We start from the raw sequence: 26,258 nt of genomic DNA, 5'->3' as shown, positions 1-26,258 counted from the left end.
CCAGCATGTGTTATCACTTGAGTTTTTGGTCTTAGTCTTTCTGATGAGCTTAAAGTGGAATCTCAGGGTTGTTCTGATTTGCATTTCCTTGATGACTAAGGAATTTGGGCATTTCTTTAAGTGTTTCTCTGTCATTTTATATTCCTCTGTTGATAATTTTGTTTAGCTCTTTACCCCATTTTTTAACTGGATTGCTTGGTTTGTTGGTGTTTAACTTCTTGAGTTCTTTATATATTCTGGATATTAGACCTCTGGCAGATATAGGGATGGTGAAGATCCTTTCCCAGTCAGTAGGCTATTCTATTGTCCTTTTGAGAGTTTCCTTTACTTCACAGAAGCTTTACAGTTTCATGAAGTCCCATTTATTGATTGTTGATCTTAGAGCCTGTGCTGTTGGTGTTCAGTTCAGTAAGTTGTCTCCTGTGCCAATGAATTCAAGATTCTTCCCTACATTTTCTTCTAACCGGTTTAGTGTGTCTGGTTTTATGTTGAGATCATTGATTTATTTTTTTTTTCACTTGGACTTTAGTTTTGTGCTGGGTGAGAAATATGGATCTATTGGCATTTTTCTTCTCATAGACATCCACTTACATCAGCACCATTTTTGGAGATGCTACTTTTTTTTCTATTGTATGGTTTTGTCTTCTTTGTGAAAAATCAAGTATGTGTTTAAAAAAAAAAGGTGTATGGGTTAATTTATGACCATTAGATTTGATTCCATTGATCCACCAGTCTGTTTCCATTTCAGTACCATGATGTTTTTTATTACTCTATATTAGAGCTTGAGATCAGGGATGATGGAGATACCTCCAGAAGATCTTTTATTTTACAGGGTTGTTCTAGCAATTCTGTTTTTGTTTATTTGTTTGTTTTTCCATGTGAAATTGAAAATTGATCCTTCAAGGTCCATAATTGTGTTGGTATTTAATGTTTGTTTGTTTTGAGACTGAATTTTCTGTGTAGCCTTGGCTTTCCTAGACTTACTTTGTAGACAAGACTGGCCTTGAAATCAGAGGTAAAGCTGCATCTCCCTCTCTTGAGTGCTGGAATTTCAGTCATCTGCCACCTTGCTTGGCTGCATAGACTTTCTTATTTTAATTTCTTTGTTCCATCTTTTTGTTCATTTTGAACAAATGAGAGTTTAAATAACCATGCAATAAAAAAAGATGGCATGGAGTATAGGTCTGTTTCCATTGCATCAACTCTGGATTAGGCCAGGTAAAGGCAAACACAGAAAATGGAGTTTTGATGGGGATCTGGCTGATGGCTTGTATCTGTACAATACTTTGCACTTGGAGTTTTTCTCATCATCTCCAGCGAGTGTTCAGCTGCTGTTATCTACAGTTATCTTGACTTGAACATATAAGGCTTTCTGAAGATGTGCTGGAACTGAATACAGACATACAGGAAGAAGCAAGTTAAATTGCTACAAACATTAATACTGTCACTCTGATCTAATGCAGGATAAAAGGTCAGGGTGATATCTGATCATGGGAAAGAAAAAAAGTCTCCTACCATAGTGGAGTCAAAGCCTCTTGCTAGCTGAGAATCAGGAACTCTAGCCCAAGTAACCACATTTTCTGTGAAGGTTTCTGACATGAAGGCAATGTTGGCAAGAACATTAAGATATTAGGCCAGGATTAAAGACTGAATGCACCTGACCACTGTTCTAGCTCCTATCTGGAATATTTTCTCAGAATTTCACAACCATGACTTTTCTCTTCGTTGAAAATACAACTATCTCAACTTCCCACTTTCTTGGGATGAAGACTTTTGTCTTATTAATTGTAATCCTTTTGAGTATAATCCAGGAACCAGCCTATGATTCTATTTAAATTCTTTAACAGCTGTTTCTGATGATGCCAGAAAACACTTATTCATCAAAATGTACCCATGTAACAAAAATGAAATGTGACTTTCCTTGGAGAAATACATATCCAGTCTCTTAAATATGACCCATTTTTTTTTCTCAAGGCATTTCTGTTTCTCTTCACCTTTGTGTGATATGAAAACTTAACCTGCTAAACTTCAACTCTACTTGATATTTACTCCTCCTGGAATTGTTTTCTGGGGAGAAGTCAAGGACCTGGCTATACTAAGTGAAGGTCTCTAAAAGATGAAGGGCACACATTGGGCTGCTCCTGGCAATTTGGGGCTGTGAATCCCACTGAATTTGTGTACAATGACAGATCTGTTTTCCTTGAATAAATACTTCTCTGGCTGTTGAAAGCCCTTCATTCTTTTCTCAGAATTTTCAGAATTATGAGGTCACAACACTAAAGTTCTTAGAGCTTTCATGGAAAAGATTCGTTTCTTCCCCCTCATTTCTGAATTGACTTTGATTTCCAATGAAAAATGAGACAGACTCGTGTTCTCTTTCCTAAATTCACTCATGTCTTAGTTTTGTTAAATGAACCAGAACACTCTTTAAAATAGTCTACTTTCTAGATTGGATGAATGTGTTGAAAATGAACTGATTGATTAGTAATTTGTGACTTAGTTGCTTTTACTTCTACTTTTACTTGGTTGTTAAAATGATACCATTTCGTTCGTTTTGAAAGTTTTAAAAGAGTGTGTCCAGTTACTAATTCTAGGCACATATTTGCAGTTTACATTTTAAAAGTAAGATGCCATGAGTGCTTCCTAATTCCATGATGGAATATTGATTGACCCAATCTTTTTCCAATCTTGTGCAGTTAACTGTAACTGCAGTGAGTTCCTTGTCTCATAAATAGTATCACTTGCAAATGAAAAAAAAAAAAAGACATTGTAGGACAAATAAAATGTAGATGGAACAGAATGGATAGTTGGAATGAGCTTAGTTGGTGAACAGTTATATTCATAAAACCAAAACAGCTTATATGTGTAAACAATGATGTTAGTTTATTACAGTTATATAACTATGAACAAATATTATTATTTTTGCAAAATGCCACCTTTGTGTGATTTTGAATTTTATAATTCAAACCACAGGAGTGCCTATGTGTGCCTGTGTGCCTGTGTGCCTGCCGGCCAGCCTTCCCATAGAGTGAAGTATGAACAATAAAGTGTTGAGCATGCTCTTCTTGTAGTCTCTGTGGAGTTACCACCATGCTCTGCTAGTCTGCACTTCAGCTCAGAAAACTGTAAGTTTATTTTGTCCATGTCCTTTTATTTTAATGATACTAAAGAGAACCTACAACTATTTCCTATGGTGATTTGAGGTTTAGAGTATTCTTCATGCTTTCTGTGGAGTTACTTACCATTTGTCCTGTGGCTGCTTATGGAACCTCATTGTCTAACTCAAAGACTCATGACTTTCTTTCTTCATCTTCTCATCTCACTTCTGTAGATGGCTGCTTAGATGATATCTTTTCTGTTCTGAGACTTTTTTTCTTTTACACTTTTATAATTGTCCTGATCTTATGCCTAAGTCCATCCTTAATTATTTTAATTAACAATACTAAGAGCTAGGCATCAGTTGGACATTCTCTCAATCTCTGCTCTATCTTTTTCCCTGCATATTTCATAGGTAGGATAAATTTGGGGTCAAAGTTTTTGTGGTTAGGTTGGTGTTCCCAGCCCTTTATTAGAACAGTAGTCTACTTAGAGGATGTCCTCTTCAGTTTCTATGGTCTTTGCTATTAGGATTCTTTCCTTGAGTCCCCATCATATCCTCCCAGGAGCCTTCCCTGGCTTAGGTCTCCAGCTTGTCACAGAGATGCCTCCACCCTCAGTGTCTCTTTTCTCTACAGGCCTTCTGTCCTCTCCCCCTTTCTCTCCTCTGGTCTGATATCTATCTACCCTCTTATCTCTCTCTACCCAAATCTTCTACCTTTCTTCCTCTCTTCAGCCATTACCACTGTCTATTTTATCTTCCCTTCTGAGTGAGATACATGCATCCTTCTTGGGTCATCTTTATTGATTATCTTTTTTGTCTCTGTTCCCCTTAGCATGCTTATTTTCTACTATATGGCTAAAATCCATTTATAAGTGAATACATAACATGTGTGTCTTTCTGGGTCTGGATTACCTCACTGTGCATGGTCCAGCCAAAGACTGGACCACTATTCCAGAGTGCAAGCCTCTGACACTGTGAAGGATACTCTACTAAGCTGGAAGTGAGGAGACTGTCAGAGTTGTCCTCTGAGAGGCTCTAACCAGCAGAGCCTCAAAAGAGATGCTGAGATTCACAGCCAAACATTGGTCGATGCATAGGGAAAAATAGAGGGGGGTGGAGAAAAAAGGACTCAGAACTGACAGGAGCTTCACCAGGGTCCAGAGGGGTTTTCTGAGATTGTAGCATCAAGTAAGGACTATAAGTGGAGCTGGACCTAGGCCCCCTACAAAGATGGAGCAGATGGGAGGAGTGAAAAAGAGAAGGTGGGACTGGGAGGGGAGGAGGGAAGGAGCTAGAAGGATCAAAGTGAATAAAATCAATAAATGAGAAAAAAAGGAATAGTAAGAACCGTAAGAGGAGACTCAATTTCTGAAATAACTGTGGTACCAAGCATTGGCCTTCCCGAAATTCCTCGGGAACATCATGCTCATTTGTAAGTTTCATGTAAGCAACTATAAGCAGTGAGTCACATATGCAAACAAATTTTAGAAGTAGGGTTAACCTTAATGAGTAGAAGAACATCAGTGTGGGGAAAAGGTATATTGGTCATGAAAATGGGGTGAATACTAAAATTACTTCCATACTTGTATGAAATATAAAATATTAAAAATAAATCTTTGAAAATAAGTTTCCAATGTCTGTCATGTTACTTGCTTCTGTCTTTAAATTCTCAGAAAACACTGGCATATCACATACTCCGCTAAAATTATACAAATTTATCTCAACTTGTTTTAGAAACCTATTTTAAATAATTTTCCATTCTTTTATTTTCATATTTATATGTTTAACTTTTTTTTTTACTTTTATAAAATTTAGGCTTCTACTCATTTTTTTTTCAATCAAGATTTCCTTTTTTCACTATTTTATCTCTTATCTTTAGTGTTTCAATTTTGCTTACATTTTCCTTCCTTCTTGTTCTCTTCTTTAACCTTTATTTATTTATTCTTCTCTTATACAATACATCCAAACTGCAACCTTCCCTCCCTCCACTCAGTTCCACACCTACTTCCTCTCTCTTCCAGATCTACTGCCCATTTATTTCCCTTTAGAAAAGAGCAGGCCTTCCAGGGATATCAATTGAAAAAGGTATAAAAGAGGCAGAAAGAGTAGGCACAAACCCTCAGACCACGGGTGGGTAAGGAAACCCAGGAGGAGGACAAGGGTCCCAAAAGTAGGCTAAAGAGTTAGAGGCATCCCCACTCCCACTGTTACAAGTAAAAAAAAAAAAAAAAAAAAAAAAAGAAAGAAAGAAAGAAAAACAAACAAACAAAAAAATCCTTTAACAACCATAACAGATGTGCAGAGCACCTAGATCAGACACAGATAGGCTCTGAGATTGACACTACAATCTCTGTGAGACCCTGTGAGCCTTGTTTAGTTGATTCTGTAGGCTGTGTTCTACTGGTATCCTGGTATCCTAGGCCCCAATGGCTACTATAGTCATTCCCTTCCCTCTTCTGTGGGCTTCCCGGAGTTCTGTGTAATGTCTGTTGGTTGGTATTGTAAAAAATTTAAAAAAATATATAAAAAAATGTTTTAAATTTACTTTATGTAACATTTCATGAGCTATATGCAATGCATATTATTTGCACACTTGTTTTTTCACTTAATTTACAATAATTATTTGGAAATCTAAACCTCTGTTTTTCTATTTTTATAAGTAACTTATTCAAAGTATAAAATGTATTTTGTAGAGTTCTATAATATTTCTTTTTATATTTATAAAATGTAACTGACATATTTTCTCTATGCTTTCACTTTTCCCTTAGATATTTGGTCTTATGGTTATATGATCTCATGCATTTAGCAATTCTAAGATATATTTTTTGTCTACATTTGGATGCGATTATGATGTGAATACATCCTGTTGTGATCGTTTTGGCCTGACCTGAGTCAACAAGTTGTTGCGCTATGAATGTGAACTTGGTCATTGGTAACAGCGGTTCTGCTGTTTTATAATTCAGACTGTAGTTTTAGTCAGACACTGAATACTGACTGCAGTGTAAGACAATTATATCAGAAATTCCAGGAAAATATGAATACCCTTTAGAGTGGTGGGCTAAAACCCATCAATGGATACATTTTGAATAAAGCATTTTTGTTGTTGTTGTTGTTAAATAGATCTATGACATGCTCCTACTCCACACATCAGTTCTTTTAGTAAAACTGCAATATCAACTTCTTTGTATTCCTATATCTATTATTCCATGAATTAATGTCCATAAGCAGAAGAGAATTGATGTCACAACTGAATAAAAACAAAAAATGACTCTAAACTACTTCATTGAAAGATCATGTCACATGACCATCAGAAGCTGAGTTAGCAAAAGATTTAGAAGCAGAAAGGCAACGTAGTCATGTCACTTCACTCTGGTGTATGCTTTAATCATTCCATTTTATTGCTTGCTACCACTAGTCATCTACTATAAACCCCGTTTCTGAGTTAGACATAATCATAGAAGTGTACATACCTGAACTAAGATATACCGTTTGACATGCCGCACAGCTTCAGGAATATACCCATACAGATAACATTACATTATTTCAATCATGATACCTCTAGAGTGTTGGAGATTTAATCATTTGCATGTTGAATTTTGACACTACTATATATTCAATATATTTCATTAAAGTTTGCTTGATAATAAAATAAAATATTAAATATATTTGATCCATCACTTACAGGAATTTTTAAAAAGTTGGAAGAATTTATTAGTGAGGCAAATACCCCATTATTGGAAGAAAGAATGTCTAACATATTGACCGTGAAGTGAAAGAAGTTAAAAAAAGGAAACAAAGCAAGGACTTTCTAACTTTTAAAAAATTTCCAAAAACAAATTCTCAAGAAATTTTGTTTGTTTTGTTGTTGAAGTTCATGTGTCTTAATGGTTGGTCACCTCTAGTGATCATGTTCACAGCTTTAAGCAGGCTGTCAGGTACTTGCAAGAAATTTTTTTTTGGGAAAATATGAAAAATGCTACATTACTTATGTTTTTTACATAACAGAAAGTGCTACTGTGGATAACAGTCCTGGAATCTGCAGGAGCGAACTGTGGTAAAGGTGAATCTGAATTGATAGCTTCAAGCCTGTAATTTTACTAAAGGTCTGTATGAAGTCGGAAAAGTGTCAGCTATCAAATTTTAGGATCAAGTTAGACAAATCTAAAAAACTCTATTCAGTTATATCAAATGAGACTGCCTAGAGATAAAATGCACTGCAAGATCATTTTCCTTCTTTGTGGTACACGAAATACTGAGCATCAAATTAAAGTGCTGATTTGCTTTCATGTGGATTTTTCTTTCTGATAAATATATTCATGGTATTGGTTTTTTATTTTTATTTATTTTTATTTTTATTAGTTACAGTTTATTCATTTTGTACCCCCCCTGTAGCCCCCTCCCTCCTTGCCTCCCAATCCCATTCTCCCTCTCCCAGTCCACTGATAGGGGAGGTCCTCTTCCCCTTCCCTCTGACCCCAGTCAATTAGGTCTCATCAGGAGTGGCTGCATTGTCTTCTTCCATGGCTTGGTAACTCTGTTCCCCCCTCAGGGGGAGGTGATCAAAGAGCAGGCCAATCAGTTCATGTAGGAGACAGTCCCTGTCCCCATTACTATGGAGGCCACTTGGATACTGAACTGCCATAAGTTACCTCTGTTCAGGGGTTCCAGGCCATCTCCATCAGTGGTCCTTGGTTGGAGTATCAGTCTCAGTTTAAATTATATATATATATATATATTATCGTTTGAGTAATTTTTCTGTTTCATGAGAAATTTGTACCTACATGTTATACAATAAATGTTTCTGTCTTCAATTCTTGTTGATGTGATTTTCTTTTCTGAGCAGAGGATTATTTTTCTGAAACAGTGTTATTTATAATTTTATTTTATATTTTTAATTGGCATTGATTTTTCCCTAGAAAATTTCCTCAGGAGATATGGTAGTCATATGTGAGCTTGATAAACACCATAAAATTTTTCTGCCTTGAACAAATATTCTTCAATTGGCCATTAAAATATGCTTATGTTTTAATTATGTCATATACTCTCATGATATACTCATATATGTGTGTGTATGTGTGGGTGTGTTTCCATGTATATAACTTCCATATATAAGTATATGTATGTATATGTGTGAAAACATAAATCTAGTACATATATATGAATGTGTATAGTATACACACATATGATGGATACATAAAAAATAGATAGATAGATAGATAGATAGAAAAATAGAGATATATTTTACAAAGCTTATAAAATAGTAGGTAAAATCCTTTGAAATGTTGGTCACCAGGATCTCAGAGATGCACAAACAGAAGTTGATGTTAAGAATCCATTTTGGTCACGGGACATGGAGAAATCAAAGGTGTACTTACTTGAAAGCTTTCCCCTAATGTCTAGTTTTTATAGTGCTTGAAGGTGTTATGAACATTGTTGCGGGGAGAAAGATATTCACAAGACATATTCCATTGTGAAGCCTGTTAGTGATAATAGTGACTGGCTTACCAAGCTATGGGTGACATAGTAGCATGAGTGTTACAGGAATAGCCAACCATGTTCTGCTTGGATTTAAGGGTGCTCCAAGGGAAGAAGCACATGTCTGGTGCTGTACATTGGCCGTGAAAGTCATGCTTCTAGTGGATGTCTTTCTATAATTGCTTAACAAAATGCAGATAATTTCAAACTACTTTCTTATGACTTCTCTCTATACATACTGATCGGTATATCTCTCAGTATTTACCAGATACGTTCTTTTGCAGAGAAAAATAGATAACACAAAGACTCACAGTTGGTTATAGTGAACAAAATAAGTCATTGTGGAACCCTCAGCCATGAGTGAGATAACTATATTTCCTTTTTTCCCATAAGCTAAGTAAACACTGTGGAAGGTGAGTAGAAATACAATCAGAGATAAATGCCGGCAAGGTCTGTTGAAGTGCAGTTCTTTCCCAAGGGCATGGTTCCTGTTGTGATGACTATGCTCCATTGGATAACTACACCTAAGTGTATACAGGATGCTCTAACTGGACTGAGCAGGCATCCTTGGTTCATTTTCGCTGCTGTGACAAATACCTAGATAACCTAAAAGATGAAGGGTTTCTTTTAGTATACATTCCAGGTTGTAGTCTGCTATTCGAGGGCAGGAACCAGCCAGACTTCCATCACAGCCAGGTCAGGTCCAGAATGAAATAAATATACAGATACTGCTTCAACCACATTTATCCTGTCTGGTACAGATTAAGACTGTCAGCTCAGGGAACGTCAAAGTATTGAATCTTCCTACAGCAAATAATGATGGAAAGAAGACCACGTAAGAGACTGTCCTAGAAATGTCTCATACGAGGGTCTCATCTTGGTAAGTCTAAGTTTTGACATTTAGAACTTACCAGTATCACAAGTTTAGAGAAAATAAGAGAGAGAAAAGGAAACAAAGGAAAAGACATAAAATTTAGAGTGTGCGGGGACTGAGGGATGATAGGGGAGGAGTTATATGGAGTGGGATATATGCTTTAAATACGTAGTTTGATGGGAAAGGAATGGGGGATGGAGAGAGTTGGCCGAGGAGGTGGTGTGAATATATTAAAATTTTGAAAAGAATGTAAAACTATTTAAACATTTATAAAAGGATCATATGTTCTATTGCGATAATCTTATGCTGCTACTGAAGTTCTGGAGTTTAGATTTAAAACTAATAAAGTAGAAAAGAGATGTTCGTTCATATAACTCACAGTTCTAGATATCCAGTTTTGGTCTGGAGAGGTCCTTACTGTTGATGCCAGTTCATTTCAGGAGAGCATGCATTCTGGTCATGAGACATGAAGTCAGATACAAGTCTCAAGTTTCAAAGGCAAGGGTTTCTCTTCTTAAAATAAACAACAAAAATCTGAGGGTGATTATGCTCTTTAATCTAAATGCAACTAGGTTGTGGAGAGCCGTGGGACATAGCTACAGACAAAGCCAGCCTGAGAGACAGTCCCGGATGCTCCAGGTAACTCGGAAGCCTCCAGCACCTGGACACTAATGGCCTCTTGCTAAAGCAACACACCTGTGGCCAAGCATGATGAGCTGAGTTGGATCACTAGGACTCACACTGTGGTGTGGAGAGTTGCTTGTTAAGCTGCTTTGTTATGTTTTCACCTGGGGAAGTAGCTTTTGAAAAAAGGTTAGGTGGTTCCACACCTTTTTGTATTTGTATTGATGTCACTTGCTTGCCTATAAATAATCAACCCTGGAATAAATCCGGGCTGCTTCAGTCAGACTGACAGCCCTCTCAAGCTGATCCCCTGTGTAATGTGATTTGTCCTCACTCCCCACTCAGGTACTGACTCTGCCTGTGGGCTCCCGCAGTTTGGTGGTGGAACAGGGACCTGGGATACAGGGAAGCAGTGAAGGACACCACAGCATTGAGGAGTCAGGATCATAAAGAGGCATGGTGAGAAAAATTGACAGTAAAAATGTGACAAGACAGTAGTGTCATTTTTTTTGCATGATCTTTCATTAGAGACAATCTGTTTCTGTGGTTTGAGACAAAGAAAGTGAAAATTTCAGGGTCATAGAGAAAGAGGAAAAACTACCAGGAGGCTTTGAGACAAAATAAGATTAAGCCATCAGCTCCTCCTGAATAGTACTATGTCTCTTCTGATGATAATTCTTTGTTAAAGGAAATTAAGAAGTTGGAATGGGGCTTGGAGGAAATTAACAGAAAAATTGGAGAATTAACGATTAGGGAAAATGAGAGTCAATCCCACACTCCAACTCCCTCATTGATGACAGGCTTGGATCCTCCTCCTGGTATGGCTACAGTTGCTAAAGCTCAAACCACAAGTGGGCCATTTCCTTTGTCCACTGTATCCCCATTACAAGCCTCTTTACAACAAACGAGAATATATAACTGAGTTTTATGATTTTCTAGTTATAGAACAACCTGACAGTCAGGGTAATAGGGTGTGAGTCCATGTTCCTATTTCTTTTAAACAATTAAAAAATTAAAAACTACATGCTCTCAATATGGTCCTAAAGCACCTTTTACTCACACTCTGTTAGAATCCTTGTCTACTGAGGACTTCTGCCCAGGAGACTGGAAGCAATTAGCAAGAGCATGTTTATCAGGAGGAGATTATTTATTATGGAAATCAGATTTTGCAGAGCACTGTCAAGTTACAGCTGAACTCTATCTAGCTCACGGAGTTCCTATAACTTATGACATGCTTGATGGGGAGGACCTATAGGGAAACGGGACAGCAATCGGATTTTGATGTGGCGGTTTATGCTCAAGTGAATGCTGCTGCCCAGAAGGCCTAGGCATTGGCCTAAACAATCCTCTATAACACAATTATGAGGACTAGGACAAAGCCAATGTCCTGAATGAAGCAGTGATGAGTTAACCTGGAAGGATGTGGAAGGACACGAGGGAACTTTTAAACCATATATTATTCCTGGCATTTTCATCTATGGGGTAGAGATGTGATGAGGGACGGAGGGTGGGAATGGGAGAGGATGAGGGAGGTGGCGACAGCTGAGGTACAAAGTGAATCTAATGTAATTAGTTAAAAAAGAAAAAAAAAATATATATATATATATATATATATATGAAAACATAAACAGAGAAAACCTTGGAGCTAGAGAACTTAGAGAAAAAAAAGTCAGGAACCACAAAGATAAATATCACCATCAGAATACAAGAGTTGGAAGAGAGAATCTCAGGCACTGAAGATACTATTGCAGAAATTGACACATCTCTCAAAAAATTAAAATAAAATTGGAAAAGGTCCAAACATAAAACATCCAAGAAATCAAGGATGCCATTAAAGACAAAAACTAAAAATAATAGGAATAGATGAAAAAGAAGAATCCAAGCTCCAAGGTCCAGAAAATATTTTCAAGAAAATCATATAAGAAAATCTTCCCAAATTAATTAAAGGGATGTTCATAAACATACAAGAGGCCTGCAGAACACCAAGTAGACTAGAAAAGAAACTCCTCAAGTCAAATAATAGTCACAACACTAACTCTATAGAACAAAGAAAAAAATGTTAAAAACAACAAGGGGAAAAGACCAAGTAACATATAAAGGTAGACCTATCAGAATCACATCAGAATTCTCTACAGAAACTATGAAAGCCAGAAGGGCCTTATCAGATGTCATATAGACTCTCAGAGGCCACAGATGCCAACCCAAACTACTGCCTCGCAAGGCTTTCAATCAACATAGATGGAGAAAATAAAATAAATATTCCATGACAGAAATAAACCTAAACAATATCTGCACAGCAACCCAGCCTCACAGAAGATGCTAGAAGGGAAACTCCAGTCTAACAAAATGAACTACACCCAAGAAAACACAGGATATACATAAGTTCACAACAAAAAATAAAAAATAAAAGAAAATAAGCCTTGAAACATACTTACAGCACCAACTCCACAATAAAGAGGACTAATGTTCATTGGTCAATATTATCTATTAACATCAGAAGACTCAACTCTCCAAGAGAGGGTCAAATAGGAGAGGACCTCTCCATCAGTGGACTAGGGGAGGGGCATAGGAGATGAAAAGGGATGGAGGGTGGAATTGACAGGGCTACAGACAGAATACAAATTGAATAAATTCTAATGAATGATAATAATAATGAAAAGAATTAAATTTCTAATTTTAATAAAAAGAAAGTCACAGACTAACGGAATGGTAACAGAAACATTCTGTTTCATCCAAGAAACACACCTCTGCAACAAAGATAAATATTATCTCAAAGTGGGGGCTGGAAAAGGGTTTTTCAAGTAAATTGACTCAGAAAACAAGCTGGAGTAGCTATCCTGATGTCTGATAAAGGAGACTTTCCACCAAAATTAGTCAAAAAAGATGAGTCGCACTTCATTTCCATCAAAGAAAAAATACACCAGGAGGACATTCCAATGTTGAACGTCTATGCCCCAAATATGAGAGTACCTGCATATATAAATAAAACATTGAAACTCAAGTCACTCATGGATCCCAACACCTTAATAGTCAGAGATTTCAACATTCCACTCTTACCAAGAGACATATCATCTAGACAGAATTCAACTAGGGAAAAATGATGCTTACAGAGGTCCTAAATAAAATGGACCTAATAGATGTCTGCAGAACTTTCAATCAAACTCAAAAGAGTATACCTTCATCTCATGGAAGGTTCTCAAAAATTGACCATATAGTCGGGCAAAAAGCAAGCTTCAACAGATACAAGATTGAAGTAATATCCTATCAGACTACAATGGCCTAAAACTAGACGTCAACAAGAGAAATAACAAAAGCCGATATACATATGTAAACTCAATAATTCTCTATTCAATGACATCTGTGTCAAAGAAGACTGAGACTTCGAAAAATTAAATGAAAATGAATTCACAACTTATTCATAGTTATGGGACTAAATGAAAGCAGTGTTAAAAGGAAAGTTTATAGCACTATGTGTCTTCAGAAAGTTTTTTGAGACATCTCATACTAGCAACTTAAGGGCACAACTAAAAGCTCTGGGTTGGGGGGAGAAGCAGTTACACCCAGGAGAAGTAGATGATAGTAAATAATCAAACTCAGAGCTGAAATCAATGAATTAGAAAGAAGAAAACAATTTAAAGAATTAATGAAAGGAAGAGCTACTTCTTTGAGAAAATCAACGAGATCAACAAACTCTTAGCCAAACTAACAAAAAGGCAGAGTGAGCAAAATAAAAAATGAAAAAGGCCTAGTTTCCACTTATATTTGAGTATGTACCCTGTGTATCTTTCTGATTCTAAAATACATCACTCAGGATGATCTTTTCTAGGTCCCACCATTTGCCTGCAAATTTCATAATTTCCTTGTTTTTAATTGCTTAGTAGTATTCCATTGTGTAAATGTACCAAAATTTCTGTATCCATTCCTCCATTGAGTGACATCTGGGTTGTTTCCAGCTTCTGGCAATTATGAATAGACCTGCTACAAACATGACTGAACAAATGTCCTTTTTGAGTACTTGAAGGTATTTTTGTTATATGCCTAGGAATGGTATAGCTGGATCTTGAGGAAGCATTATTCCTAATTGTCTGAGAAAGCTCCAGATTGATATTCAAAGTGGTAATACAAGTTTACATTCCCACCAGCATTGGAGGAGGGTTTCCCTTTCTCCACATCCTCTCCAGCATGTACTGTCACTTAGTATATACTCACTTATAAGTGGCTACTAGACCTATAATATAGGATAAACATACTAAAATCTGTACACCTAAAGAAGCTAAGCAAGAAGGAGGTACCTGAGTAAGATGATCAATCCTCTCTCAGAAACACTAACTGGATGGACATTGGAAGAAGGATAAAACAGGAAAGAGGACAGGATCCTACCACAGAGGGCCTCTGAAAGACTCTACCCAGCAGTATATCAAACCAGGTGCTGAGATTCTGAGCCAAACTTTGGGCAGAGTGCAGGGAGTCATATGAAAGAAGGGGGAGATAGTGAGACCTGGAGAGTACAGAAGCTCCACAAGGAGAGCAACAGAACCAAAATATCTAGGCACAGGGATCTTTTTTGAGACTGATACTCCAACCAAGGATCATTAATGGATATAACCTAGAACCCCTGCTCAGATGTAGCCCATGACATCTTAGTAAGGGGAACAGGGACTATCTCTGACATGAAGTCAGTGTCCTGCTCTTTGACCACTTCCCCCTGAGAGGAGACCAGCCTTGCAAGGCCACAGAGGAGGACAATGCAGCCAGTCCTGATGAGACCTGATAAGCTGGGCTCAGATGGAAGGGGAAGAGGACCTCCCCTATCAGTGGACTTGGAGAGGGCAATAGGAGGAGATGAGGAAGGGAGGGATTGTGAGGGAATGATGGAAGGAGCTCCAGCTGGAATGCAAAGTGATAAACTATAATTAATATAAAAATAAATGTTTCTTTTAAAAAAATGAAAAGGGGGCATAACCACAGACACTGAGGAAATCCAAACAATCATTAGGTCTTACTACAAAAGCCTATATGCCACAAAATTTGAAAATCTAAATGACATGGATATTTTTCTTCATAGATTCCACTTACCAAAATTAAATCAAGAGCAGGTAAACACATTAAATAATCCTATATTCCCCAAGGAAATTGAAGCAGTCATCAAATGCTCCTTTCCCCTCCCCCCCCCCAAAAAAAATTCAGTGCCAGATGGTTTCAGTGCAGAATTCTACCAGACCTTCAAAGACAAGCTAAATCCAATTTTCCTCGAATCAAATTATTCCACAAAATAAAAACAGAAGGAACATTACCAAACTCATTTTATGAGTCCACAGTCACTTTGATACATAAACTACGCAAAGACCTAACAATAACAAACAGGAGAATTTCCAACCTATCTTTATTATGAATATTGATGCAAAAATACTTGCAAACCAAATCCAAGAACACATAAAAGATATCATCCGCCATGACCAAGTAGGCTTCAACCTAGGCATGCAGGGGTGATTGAATATAAGGAAATTTACCAATGTAATTTACCATGAACAAAATCAAAACAAAAAACAAGAGGAGAAAAACCACATGATAATTTTCTTAGGTGCTGAAAAAGCGTTTGACAAAATCTTTGTATATACTCACTTATAAGTGGCTACTAGAACTATAATATAGGATAAACATACTAAAATCTATACACCTAAAAAAGCTGGATACAAAATTAACTAAAAAAAATAAATAAATAGAAGCCCTCCTGTGTGTGAAAGACAAAAGGGCTGAAAACGAAGTTAGGGGAACTTCAACCTTCACAATAGCCATAAATAACATAATGTACCTTGGTGTGACTCTAACTAGCAAGTGAAAGACCTCCTTGAAAAAACAGAAAACAAAAAACAAAGCAACAACAACAAAAAAACCTTAAAGTCTCTGAAGAAAGAATTTGAAGATATCAGAAGATGAAAAGATCCCCCATGCTCATGGATCGGTAGGATTAAAATAGTGAAAATGGTCATTCTGTCAAAAGTGTAATGCCAGGTTAATGGGACCCTCAGAGACCACCAGGAGAAGACTTGATGAAATAGCAGGAGAGCTTTATTATGAGAGTGATCTAACTCCGGACCCAAGTCTCACTGACGCAGTAGTAGAGAAGTGGAATCCTGAGCCCTGAGTGAGCAGGGTTTTTAAAGGGAAAGTCTGTGATCAGGGGGTTTCCATGACAGCAAGCAGAGGGGCACATGTTTTCATGACAGTAAATGGGGGGGCACTTGCCTTGACATTACAGAATTAAGTAAAAGTTAGAGGGTTGAGGTGACCTTCTCTGAGGCACAATTGCCTAAGGCATATGCCTCTCTGACACATAATTGCCTAAGACATATGATCACAATGGCTATTCTTTTCAACTATATCTGAAACAATGGGGAGAGTTTTCCCACCTGATTCTCAACTGATTCTCATTGATTATTACCAGAGAGGCTCTCTATTTTCTATCAAGTATTTATTTTGTGATATTTCCTGGAGGCTGTTGCTAGGAGAGTTAACTTTGTTTTCTGCCAAGGGCACATTCTGTGACATTTCCTGGTACCTGAATTCAGCTCCCAGTTAAGATGGCTCTTTATTTCAAAATAAAGTTATATTCAGGCTAACTATACCCAGGCTAACTTAAAACTCTTCAAAAGCAATCTACAGATTCAATGTAATTCCCATCAAAATACTGACACAATATTTTACAGAACTTGAAAGAAAAATTCTCAATTTCATATGGAAAAACAAAACAAAACAAAACAGAATTTCTAAAATAATACTTTACAACAGAGCATCTGGAGGTATCTTCATCCCTGATATCAAGCTGTACTACAGAACAATAGTAATAAAACTGCATGGTACTAGCATTGAAACAAAATGGTGGATACAAAGTGAATAAAGTTTTTTTTAAAAAAGGTATATGGCCATTGGTGTTGGGCAACCATGTGCAAGAATCAGAAATGCTGTATGGATAGCATTAAAAAAAAAAAAAAAAAAGGATGGTAGATCAATGGAATCAAACAAAAGACCCAGAAAAAAAAAAAAAAAAAAGCCACACACCTATGGGATACTTGAGTTTTGACAAAGAAGCCAAACCATACAATGGAAAAAAGGCAGCATCTACAACAAATGGTGCTGGTCTAACTGGATGTCTACAGGGAGAAAAATGCAAGTAGATCCATATTTATCACCCCGCACAAAACTAAAATCCAAGTGGATCAAAGACCTCAAGGTAAAACCAGACACACTAAATCTGTTGAAAGTAAAATTGGGGAGAGCCTTGACCTCATTGGCACAGGAGACAACTTCCAGAACAGAACACCACCAGCACAGACTCTAAGATCATCAATAAATGGGAGTTCATGAAACTGAGAAGATTCTGTACAGCAAAGGACACTGTCATCAGAACAAAATGACAGCCTACAGACTAGGATAGCATCTTCACCAACCCTTTATCAGACAGAAGGTTAATATCCACAATATATAAATAACAAGTGAAACAGCAACAAAGCAAGTAATCCAATTAAAAATTGGAGTACAGAGCGAAACAGGAATATCAAATGACAGAAAAACACATCAAGAAATATTCAACGTCCTTAGTCATCAAGAAGATGCAAATCAAAACGACCCTGAGATTTCATGTTATATCCATCAGACTGGATAAAATAAAAAACTCATATCACAACACATGCTGGAGTGGTTGTGGAGAAAGGGGAACCCTCCTCCATTGCTAGTGGGAATGTAAACTTGTACAACAACTTTGGAAATCAATCTGTTGCTTTCTCATAAAATTATGAATAGTGCTATCTCATGATCCAGCTATACCACTCCTAGGCATATATCCAAAAGAAGCTCAAACACACAACAAGGACATTTGTTCAACCATATTTGTAGCAGCTTTATTCATAATAGCCAGAAGCTGGAAACAATCCAGATGTCCCTCAACGGAGGAATGGATACAGAAATTGTGGTACATTTACACAATGGAATACTACTCAGCAATTAAAAACAAGGAAATCATGAAATTTTCAGGCAAATGGTAGGAATTAGAAAAGATCATTCTGAATGAGTAATTCTAGAAGCTGAAGACACACATGGTATATACTCATGTATAAGTGGATATTAGACATATAACATAGGATATACAGACTAAAATCTGTACACTTAAAGAAGCTAAACAAGAAGGAGGATCCTGGGTAAGATGCTCAATCCTCAATCAGAAAGGCATGGATGGACATCATAAGAGGGAGAAAACAAGGTATAGGATAGGAGCCTATCACAAAGGGCCTCTGAAAGCATCTACCCAACAGGATATCCAAGCAGATTCTGAGACTTATAGCCAAACATTGGGCAGAATGCGGGGAATTTTATGAAATAGGGGAAGATGAAAGACTTGGAGGGGACAGGAGCTCTATAAGGAGAGCAATAGAACTAAAATATCTGGGTAGAGGGGTCTTTTCTCAGACTGATACTCCAACAAGGTCCATGCATAGAGATAACCTAGAACCCTTGCACAGAACCATGGTAGCTCAATCTCCAAGTGGGTTTCCTAGTAAGGAGAGCAGGGCCTGACTTTGACATGAACTAATTGGCTAGCTGTTTGATTACCTATCCCTGAGGCTGGAGCAGCTTTACCAGGCCAATAAGGAAGGCGATGCAGCCAGTCCTGATGAGATCTGATAGGGTAGGGTCTGATTGAAGGGAAGAAGGACCACCCCTATCAGTGTACTGGAGGAGCGGTATGAGAGGGTAAGAGGCAGCATGGGTGGAATTGGGAGGGGATGAGGGAGGATGCTACAGCTGAGATACAAAGTGAATAAATTGTAATAAATAAATAGATAATTTTAAAATGTGTATATTGAAAATAAAACAAGTGCTTCCTAAAATTAATATGGTATCTTTGAAAATAAAGATTATCAGAGTATCTGTATGTATGTATATCTGGTATTTTGATGTAGTGAGTATTAATTCCACAGAGACAGTGATATTCCATGCATGAACCTCAGTCATAGGACAATATTTGTTGGGAGTTATTTCTCTCTTTCCGTCATGTGGATCCTAGGATTTGAATTTATATTGTCTGCCTCTTTGGTAAGCACCATAGAGGTAAGCCAACTCAATGGTACTAACTTTTCTTCAAATAATTTCCCAGTAAAAGTAATCTGTTCACCATGATTATAAATCTTTAAGGACTCAACTTACTGCATTGATGTCATAGTACATGAATCAAAGTGTTTCAGGGAGTTTAAGGTACAATATCCATCTCTAATGGTTTACAGATGGAAACGAATCTATGCTCTGATTGTATTGCTATATGATTCTCTACTACAATGCTTTACATGTAAAATATGATTATTTTGAATCTCTGAATCACTATATTTGACTTATGCTTTTAGATTAACATTAATAATGTCTTTATGATCTCAAGTAAGCATTCCAATATTTTGAGTAATTTGATTAGTTTAATTTCAGCCTTCATTCTTGGAAGTATATTCAAAGAACCTCCTCAAACTTCCTTTAAAGTTAAATCATGGTGTCATTAATATTTTAAATTGACTAAATGGAAAGAGATGCTCATAACCCAGACAGCTTCATCATTAGATATAACAGGAGAATAAGATGGTTTCCTCCACGAACCAGCAGATAGCTCTGTCTGTTCTGTTCACTCATTTATCTCTGTAACATTGATGAATTCATTTTCATGACAATGCTTGGGCTAAATAATGAAAAGCTTGGAGAAAGTCTAATGGTCAAAATAGAATATTTAAATTTTTCTGTCCCATTATGTCTAAGCATCTCTTTTTGTGATTCACTATTAAGATGATCAATCATTTCAGGGGAACAAAATAATTTTACATGATATTCTTGCTACATTAGAACAAGTTATTTAACAGTGAAATAGTTTTTAAAACTTTCAAATAATTATATCATCTCAGAACAAGTATGTAAGGTTATTCTTTCACAGTTACTTTGTAAGATTTGAATATATAGTAGAAAGGCAGCTGATTGTTAAAACACAACGCTTATAAATGTATTAACATGTTTTCAAGTGTTTACTCTCACATATGTTTACCATTGTAATGAGTTATTCACTGCTGCATACTGGATGGCTGAGGCTGAAAATTATACATAAAGCTTTGCTTGTAAGTATTACCCACAAAGCCTTCGAAGACCGTGTTCAAGCATCAGACGGCCGGTTTAACAAACTCTGTCACCCTTTATGCTTTCTCTTACAGCAGGGTGTCATGATCTCGCCATCACTCCCAGGACTTGGTGCTCTCTAGGATGAAGGCAAAATCCAAATGATCCTGAAAGCTACAATAATTTAATGGTGTTTATTTTAGGTTTAATGAATACCTGATAAAAATTTTATTTTCAAGTGTGTAATAGTTTGAGCTTACATTTGGTTGTTTTAGCAGAAAACACACACACAATCTGCTTTCATAACTCTAATGCAAAGCACCCCTTAGTGTATTTTTGATAGCATGAAATATATATATATATATATATACATATATATTTATACACACACAATGTTAGGTACATGAATTATCTGTAGTTCAAAAATAATGAAATCAAGGTAGAAAGAGGCTAACGAATATGGTCAGTGTCATAGGAATAATGCACAAAATAAATCTTAGCGCCCGGTTTCAAATTTTAAGTCTACCCCATCATGCTCTTTGTTCTATTTTTTATACTTCATCCCAAAGAAAGGCACTGCTGTTATCATACACACACAAATTATAATAAGTATTTATCAAGAATGCACAGAAAGAGAAATACACAAGAACTGTAAGAGTGGTCTTTGAAAGTTAAAACTTATGTCTATCACCCTGTGAATGGATTTCAGTCTCCAGAACCCACATAAAGACTGGGTAATAGGGTGGCCAGCCTGTAATTTACTTTTTTTATATAGTTTATTCACTTTACATCCCGATTGTAATCCCCTCTCTCCTCTCTCTTTACCCCATTCCCATCCTCTAGTTCTCAGAAAGTGGGAGCCCTGCTCCCCTACCACCTGACCCCAGCCTATCAAGTCTCATTAGGATTGCCTGCATCATCTTCCTTTGTGACCTGGCAAGGATGCCCCTCCAGGGAATAATGATCAAAGAAGCAGGCAACAGAGTCCATGACAGCCCCTGCTTCCCTAACTAGCGTACCCGCATAGAGATTGAGCTGCCTCTTGGCTATATCTGTGCAGGGGGTCTAGGTCCTCTTCCTATGATTCCCTGTACTCTGACCAAAGTTTGGCTGTGAGTGTTAGCATATGCTTCGATTCCCTGCTGGGTCGAGTCTTTCCCTTTTGATTTATTCAGGACTTCATAGGTGCTTGGGCAATTTGTTCTGTCAGCAGGCTTCTGTGTTGGTGGCTTTATTTGTTATAATTCATAGGATACTTCTAGAAAATCATGTCATTTAAGATGCAAGATTTTGGGAATATACTCCTACCTGGTTCAGGTACTTTTTTTTTTTTTTGAAAGTTTTAGTAGATGTTTACTTTACCAAATCAAACTTATACAAGAGAGATGGTGTGGAATGAGCTCAAGGATGAGCATAAATGACTATTGGGTTATGTTATGCAGATTTCAGAAGTTTTATGCATATTTAGAGGTGGCTAGCACATTAATGGTGTTAAAGTGATAGATTAACCTGTTGTAAATCATAGTGGATCAGATTTCTCTTTGTAGTCTTTTCATGCGTAACAGGTATATTTATTATTTGGAAATGTAATAGATGTAGACAATGTGTTCTGATCACACACTCTCCTTAGCTCTTTTTCATCTCGCATAGCACATCCCCATCACAACATCATGCCCTCTTCTTTTTAAAATATATAGCCATCTGTGTCTCTTAATACTCCTCATATGCGTGAACAAGGGTGCTGGACCATCCACCAGAGCAGTGAGAACCTCCCAGTTTCTACTTCCCCAGAGAACTGGGACTTCCCTTCCCTAGCTGCAGTGGCTCCTTAGTTAAGTGTGGAGCCTCATGCACTATTTCCCAAATCCTGTGGAATTTCCCAGATAAAGTGAAAAGAACTAACTCGATGCTACTTTGTGGACTTTGTGCTAAACATTGTCCTTATTTCTCACTTACTTGGTTGTGATTTCTTTTTTTTTTTTTTTTAGGTACTTACTCATTGAAATTAAATATGGCATAAAAGAGCCAATACTTTTGTCTTTGATATTTTCCAGAATTTGACCAGAATCTGAGGTCTGTCCTTACTTTTTCTAACATGTCTGTTTCACCCTTCTCAGCTGCATATCCTAACCTTTTACATCTGGGTTTTCAATATTACGCTCATCCTGTCCTGGTCCTGGGGACCTCTATATATTTGTTGCTTTTATGTGAATAAAAACACGTAACCTCAACCTGTGGGAAATTATTTTCTACTATATTCACACTTTCATCTCATCAACTCATTTACTTTAAAGATATTTCAGATACAAGTGTCAGTGTATTTTTAAATGGACATAATACAAATGGTTATAGAAGTAGCATATGTAAAGTTGATAATACATAAATATCTCTAAATAATGGGCTCCATTTGTTGAAAATGATTATAATACTTTCATTTTTTCCTGAGTGGATCTAAAATGACAAATTAAACACTAAACCATGTGTTTTTTAATACAATAAATTATCCCACTTTAGTGGAATGGCATCTAAAAAAGTTTTTTAAGATATACAAATGAGGAAATTATCTTTAAATACATTTCAAGGACTATGATTTTTGAAATTGAAAACTTCTGTTTAAGTCTAGAATTAATTCACTGAAGCATTTTCAGCAAATTTGATAAGATCTAATAGTTTTTTTTACCCTAGCTATAATACAGATAACTGCCCATCTCAAATGATTATAAAATGTCACTCGAATGTTAAGACTTGACATATAAGAGAAATAAATATTTGTTAGTTTTGTATTTTTAATTTCACAATTATTTATAGAGAACTAAACACATTATTAGAGCTCTTGCATCTTTAAGACCTCTTCTTAGAGAATATTTAACTTGTCACTTAAAAGAGTAAAAATAAAATGTAAATAAAATATCTTTATAATGATGTATTGTGAAAACTTTTGCATAAATGTAGATTTTGCATTGAGTAAATATTGTTGATTTCCCAACACAGAATTTTATTCGTTTGTAACATACAATGCTACATCCATGATTTAGGTATTAGTGTTCATTCAGAAAATGTGACTATTATCAAACTTTTTTACATATGTTATTTTTACCTTAATATTTAAATTAATATTTGTCCTTAATGATTAAATTATCTCAACATAATGCATAAAAATGCATAATGTAAGGAAAGGGATGATAACATGCTAAGCAAAGTAAGCTATAAATAAAAACATAAATATTGCATTATCACAACTTATATATATTTTTTATTTTTTTAAGCAATTTTTAAATTTATATATGACTCGATCATATTCTTCTCCTCTCCTGGGTACTTCCAGGTCCTCTCCCCATCCATACTGAGCAAACCTTAGGTTCTTTCTCAGAAGCAGAATAAAATACACAATAAAGTCACATCCCCATAAAATAAAGGAAAGAAAATAAAACTATGCCCCAAGGGAAAAAAAAAAACCAACAAGTTGTTGCTGCTGTAAAACATTTAATCCCGATGTTTCTATTTTACCAGTGAACACTCAGGAGCCAGATATTGGACAGAAAAACCTCAGGGCACAGAGGGGCAGAGAAAGCATCCAGCTGTTCTTCCTATTTAGCCAACATCCCCAAAGAAAAAAGTCTCACAACACAGAAGAAAAAGCAATCAAACAAACAAATAAACAAAGAAATATCTCCCTTCTTCATGCTGTCTTAAATACCCTTTACTTCAAAGCTCCTCCTTTCTATTTAATCCCTGCCTGCCGTTTTTTGCCCTGCCTCTTAACCTAGCACTAATTTAATATTGTGTAGAGAAAACTCTTGGATTAAAGGTGTGTGCTAGGTCTGAGCCACTCCACTAGAAACAGGTTTTTACAGTTTATAGTCTCCAGGTTAACAATGGGATCAAATATCCTGCAACAAGCTGCAACCAAAAAGAAACGCAAAAAAGAATTATGCAGTCCATTGCATGTTGGTCAACTATTCCTGAAATAAAACTTTTGCTATTATAAGTAATGAGGCAATGAGTGTCTTTAGGATGGGAATTCATAAATTATTATTATTTCGTACTATGAGCAAATATAATTAGTAAGAAAGAAGTAGGCATACAAAAATTTTCTGTTTAAACTTAACTGTTTCATTTTTACAGTTTAGTGGGCAGAAGGGCCAATGAAGTAAAACATAGTCAATGTAGGTCTTCCTATGAACAATGTCTCTGCAGGTGAGTGTGGTGGTGTATACCTATAATCCCAGAATGCAGAAGATAGAGGCACGCATATTGCAGCGTGTTCAAAGCTAATCTGGGCTCTACCGTAAGCTCAAGACCAGCTGGAAATAGTTATCAAAACCCTCTGTCATAGTATCAAACAAACAACAAACCTGCTCATTTTCACTGAACTTTCAGGTTTACACAACTATTATTTATTCACTGTAATTATCAAAAACTGTTCCAAAATATTAATGATAAGTGAGAGGCAATGAAGTCAGCTTCTCATTGCAAGTACTTCATTTAGCAACTCAACTAAGAAATTATCTTGAGAAATTTAACAGGTATAAATCTGGTGAATTAAATATAATTTCAACTGTGTTTGAAATAATTTTTACAATAGTCCCAAACAAACAGGAAAAAATGTTGTTTAATTAGCAGGATGCTTATCATTTTGTGGCAACCTGAATGAGTGACCTGTTCACTTAAATTTTAAAAGATGATGGGAAGTCATGATCTATAAAGAAATGACTACTGTTCTTTTACCAACATAGGTATTGTTGCCAAGAATGTTGAGAGAAATAAACTGTGTAGGTCTTAGTGTTTTTTGCTCAATAGACATACTTTTAAGGCATCCATTGTATGCCTCATCAGACCACTTCTTAATTTCTTCCTGCATAATTTTGATAGAAGTGTTTGGAAAATCAATGCCTCAGAGCTGTGTTTGGATTTACTGCTGAATCCAATTACTGTGTATTATCATAAAAAGCATCAAAGTGAAAATTATTGATGATGTTTGTGAGCATGCAACTGTTAACTCTAAACATAAAAATTTTAAAAGTACAATTTCTAACAATCACGGAAAAGAAAGAAGATATGAAATTTCAAATACAAAACAATAAAGAAATTAAATTTCAACAAAAGTCTTACTTATAATATATACACTACTGTTAGGCAACAGTTGATAAACTAGAGTACTTTAAATAGTTTTGTTTAATCATTCTTTGTTAAATAAACATAATATTAAGGCAATATATTTTAAGAAAAATTTGGCTCAATAGTTTATGTGCCTCAACTATAGTTACATTTTAATTAAAAGGTAATAGACTATTCTCAGCCATGAATCCCTTATTGGTCCCTCTGATTAATTTCTTTGTAGATTCTGGCTATTTTCCACACTATCAGCAATTTAAGTATTTTGAAAGAAACCATAGGGCAAGTAAAACAAAAATGACACTAAAGTATTATTTACTATTTGGCTTTTACAAAGAAAACAAAATGAATCAACCTGCTACTCTGATGTAAAAGGTATAACACAGACTTGTAAATAACAATTGACTGTTTCAAGGAAGCCCTTATCTGTTCTTAAACTTGAAATAGGTACATAATTAAAACTTGAAAGTTGTGAATTAAAATTAGTGTGGAAAATATTCATGCTGCCCAAAAGGTGATAATTATTCTATTTTCAAGTATTCTGCACAATAATTAGTTACTAGAATATTTTAATGTTCTTAAAACCCTGTCGACATTTTCAAGAATGCTGTACTTTTCATGTAAAGTGAAATGAAAAGATGTATTTTGAAAAATGAATGATAGAGATTTAGCTATAAATGACACAAACTCCAAAGACTAAAAGTTCAGAACCAGAAATTTTCTGTCTATATGAAGCATATTTTCTCAAATTACTGTTTTTTTTTTAAACTATCATAAATCTCTTCCAAGTCTCAACTATATTTAATTTACTCAAATACTGAAATCATGAATCTTAAGGGATTTTGACTTAGGAAAGTAAAGGGAAATCTTAGTGTTTCAAAAACAAACAAAACAACATCAACTCTTCTTCTTACACTCAGGAACTGTGAT

This window comes from Meriones unguiculatus, chromosome 16 (assembly GCF_030254825.1).
Source record: "Meriones unguiculatus strain TT.TT164.6M chromosome 16, Bangor_MerUng_6.1, whole genome shotgun sequence".
Taxonomy (NCBI): domain Eukaryota; kingdom Metazoa; phylum Chordata; class Mammalia; order Rodentia; family Muridae; genus Meriones; species Meriones unguiculatus.
This window is presented reverse-complemented; position numbering follows the sequence as displayed.